This window comes from Cottoperca gobio, chromosome 7 (assembly GCF_900634415.1).
Source record: "Cottoperca gobio chromosome 7, fCotGob3.1, whole genome shotgun sequence".
Taxonomy (NCBI): Eukaryota; Metazoa; Chordata; class Actinopteri; order Perciformes; family Bovichtidae; genus Cottoperca; species Cottoperca gobio.
The window spans coordinates 3,761,197-3,770,289 of NC_041361.1; positions in this window are offsets into that span (position 1 = coordinate 3,761,197).

Below are 9,093 nucleotides of genomic sequence, written 5' to 3' on the forward strand. Positions count from 1 at the left end.
TAAATCTTAAGTTATTAGAAAAACAAGCTGAATAAAGCCGTTTCACTTCAAAAAACGGTCTTTTTACCGGTTTTAAATCACCTGGTCCGTTTGTTTTGGCGAGGATGACACCTCTGTGGATAATTTGGCTCCCGGTAAAAACTTCCTGAACATCTGGATCTTACATTATCATAGAAACAAGCTGAGCACACATTACTGGCAACTCAGCTGGCAGCCCTCTCCAGGACATCCGTTGTGAGTGTCGGAGAAACACTGATTTTTAACGTGAAACTGCTTTATTCTGTGTAATTCCTGGTTTCCAGGATAATTTGGCTCCTGGTAAAAACCTGCTGAACGATGAACAATGAAGGAATCCTTACTGGGAGAAGCTGACTACAATGACAACAATGGACGCCACCAAACACCGTCTTTTGTTGTGGTTTCGATTTAGAGACCCCTCGTAGCAGAAAATGACATATTGTGTGTTTAAATGCGAGAAACCGACTTCAAACCTCACAACCCTAATAAGAAACTTTCTTTATAAAAGCCGTGTTAGAAACAAACACATGCACAAGTGTATTACATATGGGTTTGGATGTATAAAGTGTAAAGCTATAGGAAGCATTGGGGCTTAGCAGTATGGGAAGCATAGGAACAGAAACGCAGCGTGTGTTGATGCATGCAGGTTCTCAGCCTTTTGTTGTCTCCACCCTAGTGTTTCTGAATAAAACTAAATGACTATAATTACTTTCCATTGGAGTAACTTTCTCTTCAGCAATATATTTTGAATAAAGCCTCAGTTCCAGTAATGCTTTAATTAAATTATTAGAATTTTAAATACAGTTGTCATAACAACTTTCAGCACTTACAGTAGCTCTGCCTGGTCACAGATCTCTTTCTGCTTCAGTGTGATGAGATAATAGAAAACTATTTGCAAACATACCATATATTAATGTGCTTTTTGCAAACTTTTCACCGTTTATTTAGCTTTTTTAATGAACCCTTATTTGTTAAAGGCAGTCCTCATGGTCATAGTTCAGCTGTTATGTTATTTGAGGTCCGTTGGACCCTGTTACTGATTTTGTTTGGGTGCAATTAAGGATTAAGTGTCACTGAGTATTTTCTTGACACTGGATCTTCTTTACTAGCAAAGAAGGACTTATTCTGTAACTTAACTGCAATCAATGGCAACTGAACTGCAGCAGTTTGGGTTTCTAAACCGTTTTATTAACAGTATTGATTACATATTATTGCAGCTTTAGTGGCAGCTTTAGATGCTTTGGTCCATGTAATTATTATTAAGGACAGCTCTGTGTCTGTGTATGAATTATGTATTATTTCACATCATTTCAACAGTTCTATTGTTTTAGTTTTGTTTCCCCTCTAAAAATCGGTCCAGTCATTCCTGTTCCTGCCAGGCAACACAAATCAATGATCAACCTTTTAGTATTTGTTTGTTCTGCAATACGCGTGCAAGCTCCACTGAAGCCTAAAGTAGGAATTAGAAATTATTTCCTTTATTTCTCTCATGTGGAAAATTACACCTCAACCAATTATTTGACACAGAGATTTTTAGCAAGCAGTTGCAGTGGTATCTATCTTTTTAATGGAGAAGAGTTAGGAGCTAATGCAACAGAATGACAAACCACATAACTCACAAACTGACTCCTGCGCAGCCAATCAGCTTTAATGTATTGTAATGTATTCATAAGGTCGTTCAGTGGTGATGGATTGGCTGAGCTTCAGAATGTGGGTAGCTAATAAACAAATTTGTTAAGTCTTTATCTTCCTTTACTGTTGCAGCTCAGGATGCATCACTACATGAAAATGTGTCACTCTGGCATATTTTTACTATCAAATCAAGAAGAAGGCAAAGACAAAATATCCAATATGCGTATGGTATTGAGAAATTATTTAAAAAAAGGTTCTTAGAGCATGCTTTGCCAACAAAAAAGCATAAAACCTAAATTAAAAACAAGACCAATGAGATCAGTTCATAACATGACTTATGAGAAAACAAGCTTGTTTTTGCAGTTGAATTAAACTGATTATATAAAACAAGCAAATAAGCAAAATATACACAAAAGACTGAAATTAGCCTCATCATTGCAGAGTGAAGAGCATGATTGCAAGCGCAGGCCGTATTATACAATACCATGTTTCAAAAAGCAGCCCTCAGCTGTCTAAATAGGATGATTGCTGCTGGTCTGAAGGGTCCTTCACTGAGAGGAGCTTTGGAGGAAAGAGACAGAGAGAAAGAGGTAGCACATGTGGGAGGTGCCAAATAAAACATCACTGATTAACTTGTCTAGTACTCTGCAGTGATTTTGATGTACGAGCGTGTGTGTGTGGTTGCACGCAGTCTATACATACAGCTACAATTTATGCGCTTCCACATGTATAAAGATGGCAGATTTACTGGCACTTTTGATAAAGGAAAATGAAAGATGTCTGAGCCTGTTTGCTCTTTTGTTCTTGCGTTCTCTTTGAACAGCGTTCACGGCCAGGTGAAGGACAGAGTCAAAGGAGGGCATCCTTTGTTGCAAGAGGCCGAGCCTTTAACAGCATGATTATCTAATTATCTCCCCATGTAACTGCTGAATATATAGCTAATAGCAACCATTTTTCAGGACATTAATTGAAGCAGACTTCCATGATTAATCAGTTGTTCTGGCTATTTTCATGCGACGTGGTAATTTCGGAAAGCCCAATAAAGCATTTGTACATGATTACCACTGATTATCACATTTAAATATCTCATTCCTGTTTGTATAATTCAAAGTGGGTCTTCGCCAACTAAAGTCCAGCCGCCACAGCCACTAACTGAGGCTACGTCCCCCGGAGCCGCTCCACGATCCCCTTCCCTGCGAAGTCCCCCGTCGGCGGGGAGGTCAAAACCAAAACACAAGTCGTTCCTTTGTCTTCGTAAACCCGGACACCAGCCAATAAAGAAACGTACACGGACCGTGAGGCTCCCACTGAGGCACAGCAAACACACAGATGGCTAACTCATATTACATTAGAATGATTAGAAAGAGTATAAAATAGTCGTGTTATTCTGTCTCTCAGATTTTCAGCAGTTTGCTCGGTTCGTTAGTAGTTAGTATTCATTTTAAGGGTATGGACCTAGTAGAGGTGAAATTCTACTCCCTATTACTTTGGAGCATGTGGGCATTTCTTACACAATGCACCATTAATGACTATAACTTTTCTTCAGTTTTTCACCTGCATTATGAAAACGAGAAACCACTCTAGTCCCTTGTGTCTGATGCAGAGCCGCTTGCTGTGGATCAGCAAGCTCATTATAGCCCACGTCTACTCTGTTTCAAGCCATCGTCTGCGTTTCGTCGACATTCATGTGATCGCAAGGGTCACGTAAACTGCTTCATGACACTGGTTTTAAATTTGATTAGCCAATTATCTATCTTTTTGCAATTGACAATTCAGCAGGGGAATCTTTCTTTAAATGATGCGTGTGTTTTAAGTATTGCCTCTGTTTGAGGTTTGCAGTTATGAATGCGTAAAAAGGGATTTTATTATGATGGATGTATTTTCTTTAAGTGGGGTCAAAGTTGTTGATATCATGCTTGGTATGGTCATAACTTTTTACTTCAAACAGGTGAAAGTCCTTGTAAAAAAGTGGTGTAAAATACAGTGGAGAGAACAAAAGAGAGACTCACTCTACACATCTACAGTATACTGTATATGTTGTTTTCCCGCTGTTGAGTTATGGCATTAGCACACAATGGATGATAGGACCATAGACTTATCAATAATGCATAAGATAGTAAGAGAAATGACAGGCACTCTGCTGGTAGGTTCTCTCCAGAAGCAAGTCATAAATTTGCAGGGCAATAATAATGACTCTTCTCAGGGAAATAAAGGCCACCCTCTGCTCCCCATAGTCATAAACCTGACTCACTCTTCCATTGGTTGGAAGAAAAATGCTTCCTCTCCCACCACACAGGAGTCCTACACAGGAGGTACTTCAACCAACCAACTTGATATGCAATCATCTCTCTTTACAGAGGAAAGAATACAATTTCAGTTTTTATATTAGCTATTTTCCTATTATTCCTGTGGAGGTGGAGAGAAATAGTTTGAACAGTAATGGTGAAACGATGTTCAAGAAATTTCACCGTTCAAGAACAGCTTAGGAAAATTTTCAGAAAAAGACTTCCAGTAATTCTTTCACTTCAACCATCTTCTAATCCTATTGTGCCGTCTGCTTTGTAGGGAACCTTTTCTATTTAACCATGTCTTTTTGTTTTTATTATCCTTTTAAATTTAGGGAATCCTTTGTTCTTCCTGGGCAAGAAAGCATTGAATTGTCTTTAAAAGAAGCATAAAGTGAGAATGTTTCTCTCATCTTTGGCAGAGTGGTATTAAGGAAATATCTTTAATTCACTTTCTTGTTGCGTTAATAGATTGATACCTGTCTCTTAAATATAAAGCTGGAACCAGGGAACGCTTAGCTAAGCATAAAGATAGAAAAAGCTAGCATTTTAAAGAACAATTTCCCGTTTCAGACGGAGCCAGTCTAAATGCTTCCATGTTTCCAGTCTTTGGGCTAAGCAGGGTTTCCGTTTAAAGAAAATAAGGTGGGTCCACATCTGAAGATATTAACGTCCTGGACAATTGGGAGAAATTCAGTACAAATATAAACTGTTTATTGAGCTTAAAAATAATGAATCGGCAGGGTTTATAAAGAATGATGCAGAGCCACGGCATCAGCGGTCTCTGTGACTTCAGATTGTAACATTATCTCAGTCGGATGGGAACATCCTCTCCCTAGTGCTGGCTGGCCTTCGGCGGGTGCTTTCTCGCCATGACTGGCTCTACAGTAGGTCGGCTTGGAAAGGCTGAACGTAAAAGGTGGCTTGCAGCTCCGGCCGTGAGCTCCACTGCACCACATTTCAAATTGTGCTCAGGGGGAACATTTTCACCCAACATTATGACCAGAGAGATTTAAATATGTCAAGCTTCAACAGATTTTATCGGTCCAAAACCGATCATTTCCAACCGTAAAACCGTGCAAAAAGAAGAGAGCATCTACTTGTGGAAGAGAGGCTTTCCTCAGCTCATCTGAACTAACTAACGTTACATCTCAGCAGAGGAGGAAGCCATTAATCTTTACATCTTGTGCAGGTAAGAGGGAAAATATGTATTTTGGGTTTGAGTTGCCTAATACCATATATCAATTTTTGCCCATTCAAATAAATAACATCATCACTTACAGTAAAGCTGACCTCTGCTGGGGAGGTTCCTCCACCTATTCAAGTTCTATTCAGCCACAGGCAGAAATAATACTCTACTGGGATGGAAAGTGTCCGGGTGGGTCTCCAAAGTCAACCCAAGTGAGCTGCCTTTAGAGTGCAAACAGCAGGTATCAAACCGTTCGGGGTCCATTTGTTGTGCCGAGTGCTTTCCTCAAAAAGGTTGCATGAGACACTCTGACCCTGTAAGGGGAGTTAGACTGAGATTTCTACTGAATTCCTTCAAGCCTGCAGAGATATGACATGTCTCTCTTTAATTTCATCATAAAGTATGGATCTTTAACTTGCTGTAACAGCCTCTTGATACCGCATAAATAATGCATAATAATAGTTTCTCTGTATCACGCCAGTTTGCCAACTAGTTTTTAGTATTTGGCCGCTGCAGGAAAATAAAAGAGGTGTATAGATTATATTGTATACAACCCAGCATCCACAACCCTTTTGCAAATATGATCTGGTGTGTACATCCCTGACGTATAACATACGTCTGTTGCAGGAACATGAACAAATTATTATGTTCATGCCATTCAGGTGCTAATGTAAACATCTGGAGGGAAATTGTGCTCTCTTCTCAGGAGATGAATACAGGCATCAGAGACTGGCAAATTCAATTACATGAACAACCACAATTTCAGTGTTGTCATATGATGTGATGGAGCCAACATGACTTCAATGCGCCATGTCAACCTCAAGAGATGAGGACACACTAAAGGCTATGAAAATGATTGATTGTATGACTTTTAGGAGAAAAATATGTTTTTCCTTTTCAAAATCCCTCAAAGAAGCCGTAATCTGCCCGTTTAATGTTCTCATATCGGAATCTTAGACACGCAAACGTACATTACACTTGGCATACATACATATTTTATTATTACACACACAGTCCCGGGCACTTAACCCAAATAACCGCTGACGGCTGATGACATTTTACAATAGGTGGCGGGAAAAGCCACCGATTGTATCAGTGTTTTTTTTGTCACCTGAATGCCGTGAGAGAGCAGGTTGTACAGTTGCAAATCTCAGGAGGCACAGAGGCGGTTACTGGGATGGAACGGTGAAGCCCAGAGCCAGAAGGCAACAACATCTGCTCTCTCTGGAGACTGTCATCAGCAGTTTGGGCTAAAAGAATGGCTACTTATGTTGAAAAGCTAGCTCTATTTTTTTTTTCCAACCTGACACTGCAATACTGTTAGCCCTCTTTGTTAATTTGAAAGTTTCATAATGCGCATGCAATGACATTTGGCTTAATGGTGGGATCAAACAGTGTAGCTCTCAGTAAATGTCAATCTGATGCAGGAAATAATGGAGGAGAAAAGACATTTCCAGTTCTGAATGATATGCCTATATGTAGTTATATGGTAGGTTCTTGCTGCTATTTTCACCAGAGTTTTCTCGTATCTCACCTCAGAGGTACAGAGGTTTGTGTCTGGGAAATTAATGAGTTGTTTGGCCTGAGATAAATATACCTCATCCACGACAAAAGATATAATGGAAAAGATTAATATCCTTAAAATAATCTATTAAATGTTAAGATCAACTGATGTAAAAAGGTGAGATGCTCAATTTCCATTAAACATGAGAGGCTCAGCGAATTGAAATCATCCCGCTCAAGACTTGAGCTATTTTAATAGCAGTTTGGGCTGATTCTACCCACTAAGACATTAATACTCTACTGAATAAGATTCAAAGGCCAGATTCTCACACTGCCTTCTATAAAGATAATCTTATTTCTTACTTGGCTGAACTTGAGAGTTGGTTCATGCTGATAAAGTAGACACCAACCATTTCCCATTGACCTTTCCAGAAGGGAGAAGAGAAGGCTTCAGAAAACAAAAACACTCAATGAAAATGCAAATGTATCACTTGAAAGGGATCCCTCACTGTTTCACTGCAAATAATTTCCCTAGCAGTGCGTTATTGATCTCAGGGAAAAGATATTTGAGTTGTTAAACCAAGAGCAAGATAATATCTTCTTCTATTGTTGAATCGTTGAAACCGTTTTCACAACGCTTGTCACAGCCACGTAACCAAGCAGCCTGCATGAACGTTCATAAGGTGCATGTGAGGATGTCTGCAATTGTAGCAGGAATGCCTGAAGAAATATGTGACTTTTATCTACAAGACCTCCCCCCACCCCCACCCCCCTTCCTCCTTTAATGTTTAAAAGGCATTGTGTGCTGATGCATGACATGATCTACAGTATGGCATGTTCTCTATGTCTAATGGAAAATCGGCCTCCTGGGAATGGTGTGATTGTAATCAACAGTAATATCATCTTAAAATGTCACACGTTTTTTAGGGCAGCGGAACCTTTAGTGATTCCAGTTATGACAGGAGTAGGCACTGCTGATGGGGAAGCAAAATTGAAAACTGCTTCATAGTTTTTTTCCGGAGACATCTCCAGCTCTCCCACCCTGAGCAAAACACAACGATTTATTGACATTTTTACTCTTGCTTAGCCTTAAAGTAGCAACCAACACCTTATCTTGTGGGCATGCCATTTGGAAAGGAAATTTGACATGGAATCAGACAGGCGTTAAGAGTAGACCCATATTGCTGCCATTATTTGTAAAATGCATGACATTCTGTTGTCTTTCTGCAGATGTAAGAAGAAGTACGATGCTTTGGATACGTCCCTGAGAATCTCATCACTTTAAGTATGTAACATTCAGGCCAAAAGCCTGTGGGAGCGTATGGGCTGTCTGCTTCCTGGCCATATCTGTACTGACCATTTTAGATTTAGGAGACATTTCTTGTGGACACTCTTACGAAAATCGTCCTCTTTTCTTTTTTTTTTAGGTTTACCTTTCAGAGAGCAGCCGTCAGAACCTTTCAGGGAGGAGTCCATTGAGTCAGCAGTGCATGAACCTTCTTTAGACAGAGACTGGTGGTCTGCAGGTCAGGAAAAATTATGTTTGAGTGGTGTGTTGCACTGCAAGAATGATAGATGTATAGACTCAAAAAAGGTATTTGTGTTTTATTCAGAATTGGAATAGTTAGACAATAAAGTTTGCGTTTTGTTTTGAGCTAAGTAGAGCTGCAACGATGGGTCGACTAATCAAATTTGGTATCATATACAACTGAATATCTTTGGAGCTTTCACTGATTAAGCAAGACGTTTAAACATGGATGGATTACTGTACGGGCATAGCGTACACAGGCCCAGGGACCCCTTCGCCTTCACCTACAACGTGTCACTCAAAAGAGAGAAGCACCGACCAAGCATAGACTCAAAATGACCACAAAGGAACATACAATTATTTTAAAAAGGGACCAAAACAACTACAAAGACATGAAAAACACCCTTAAAAAGAGACACAAAGTGACTCACGACTATATAAAAAGGGACAAAACAACCACAAAGAGATAAAAAAGCAACAACAAAGACACAAAAAATGACTACAAGAGACAGAAGATTGCAACAAAGAGACACAAAACCAATTAGAGATGCGTAACAACTACAAAGAGACACAAAACAACAACAAAAAGAGGCTAAACAACTATAAAGTCTTTGTGTGTTGCCACTATGAGAGGTGGTTGAGCCTTTTGCACGTCTGTGCTGAGGCACAGTGTCATAAAAGACATCACCTTGGACTTTAAGAAACTGGGATGGACCTTTATTACTTATTTTCTGACATTTTACAGACCATACCAAAAATCAATGAATCTAGAAAATAACCTGCAGATCAATAGATAATGAAATAATGATGAGTTGCAGCCCTAGAGCTGAGTGAGTCATTGCAACTGACATCTGTGGACAAAAAACAAAAACTAAAATATGAAGACATTTCTAGACGTTAAAGTAAAACGGGCGTCACAGGGAAGCACACTCGCCTTA